The sequence below is a fragment of the Mandrillus leucophaeus genome, unplaced genomic scaffold (assembly GCF_000951045.1).
Source record: "Mandrillus leucophaeus isolate KB7577 unplaced genomic scaffold, Mleu.le_1.0 Scaffold5, whole genome shotgun sequence".
Taxonomy (NCBI): Eukaryota; Metazoa; Chordata; class Mammalia; order Primates; family Cercopithecidae; genus Mandrillus; species Mandrillus leucophaeus.
Window position 1 is genome coordinate 2,841,409 of NW_012105364.1, and position 1,965 is coordinate 2,843,373.

General features: G+C 47.3%; 1 long non-coding RNA gene across 1 annotated transcript in view; it reads right to left on the bottom strand.

Annotated features, from left to right (window-relative positions):
• Positions 1-706, bottom strand: part of LOC105550802 — a 27,814-nt gene extending 27,108 nt beyond the window's left edge. Inside the window, exon 1 of the long non-coding RNA XR_001007773.1 lies at positions 505-706. This is a non-coding gene — a long non-coding RNA (uncharacterized LOC105550802). The remainder of the gene's footprint in view (positions 1-504) is intronic.
• Positions 707-1,965: the final 1,259 nt, after the last annotated feature.

A 1,965-nucleotide genomic window follows, 5' to 3' on the forward strand; every position in this document is an offset into this window, starting at 1 on the left:
ATCATTCTCAGCAAACTATCACAAAGACAGAAAACCAAACACCGCATGTTCTCACTCATAGGTAGGAATTGAACAATGAGAACACTTGGACACAGGAAGGGGAACATCACACACCAGGGCCTTTTGTAGGGTGGTGGGAGGGGGAAGGGATAGCATTAGGAGATATACCTAATGTAAATGACAAGTTAATGGGTACAGCACACCAACATGTCACATGTATACTTATGCAACAAACTTGCATGTTGTGCACATGTACCCTAGAACTTAAAGTATAATTTTTTAAAAAAAGAAAGAAATTATGTTGGCCTTTTCTCTTCCAATAGTTGGTGTCACTGGTGCTAAAACAACCCCACAGACTGCATCTACCCCCTTTCCTATACAATGTGCATTGAGTCCACGTGTGTTCCCTACGACACTTTTCTTCTCCAGCCTGTGCATCCCTACTTTCTTGGTTCCCACCTCACTTCAGTCTCTGTCATCCTGGTTACCCTGCAATCAGCATACTTGAATTTGTCCACAACTGGCTCCCAGCTCCTCTCCCAGGTGGCCATCTTGTCTTTGGCTATTGACAACCTGTATGTTCAGGAACTCATCTGTCACCTTCCTTTTGAGCAGCTACTGTCCACAGCTCTTTAATTCCACAGTAAGCCTGGGTGTCAGGCCTGGACAAGGAGAGCTCCACCTGCTCCTCGTACATGATTGATACCTAGCAGAAGACAACGACCTTGGAACAACCCAGGAAGGTGGATCCAGAGTCTGAGGCTTGGCTGGGGCGCTGGTCAGGGGCCCCCACTCCAGCAAGGAAGCCCCCTACATGTGTAGAAGGCATAAAGAGAGGCCCGTTGCCATGGTGACTGTCAGGCAGCCTAGCCTGCCTGAAGCCTGTGAGGAAAGGCTCTGGGAAGGATCGTAGTGAGATGCAGGAATTCACCCACAACCACTACCAACCCTCCAGGGGCATTTACTGAATCAAGCAGTGCCTGGGCTGTTTCAGTTGTGGTCCAGAGAGGAGGATTGGGCAGGGCTGGCATAATCCATTCCACAGGAGGGAAGGAGGCCTTCAAGTGTGTGTGTGTGTGTGTGTGTGTGTGTGTGTGTGTATGTGCATCTGTGCATGTGTGTGAGCATGTTTGTGTGTGTGCAACTGTGTGTGCACCTGTGCATGTGTGTGTGCATGTTTGTGTGTGTGCTTGTGTGTGCATGTGTGTGCACCTGTGCATGTGTGTGTGCGTGTGTGTGCCTATGTGTGCTGACACATTGAACTGACACAGCACTGTCTTCTCCTTGGGCAAAGCCTCTTTCTTCAGGCACCACAGTTATGTGAAGCATCTTGGAGCAGCTGGGGGGATATGAGCAAGACTGAGGGAGTCATTTCTCCTCCATGCCCCCAGAGCGCTCTGCCCACACCTCCATTAGCACTAATTACATTGTGCTCTAATTCTCTGTTTACACGTCTGGCTCTCCCACCAGAGCAGCTCCAGTGCAGGGGCTGCATCTTGTTTTTATATCCCTGATTCCTAGGACCATTCTTGATATATAGTAGGTGTTCATTAAGGGTTGCCTGAACAAACAAATGAATCTCTGCCAAGGACAGAATCGGAGTGTTCTGACTTAAAATGGCAGTGTGCGAGATTGAGGTTCAAATCTCACAACAGCTTTGTGCAGTTCCTGCCATGTGTAGGATACTGTGCTGGGCATACAGCCTCATCTTCAGGGACATCACATTCAGTGACAGGGACAAGGCAGTGGGCCATCATATTTGTAGGCTCAAACACCCAATTACCCAACATATTTGTAGGCTCATTACAAATTGTCTTTATTAACCAGTCATTCCTTCCTGGGACTGTAGAAAGCCTTTCTTTGTTGACCTGTTTCCTGTCACTGTCAATACTTGAATGTAATGACATTGTATCTCTTTTAAAAGATTTCATAATTCAAATTTTTCACTAATTCAGACCAAGTTTC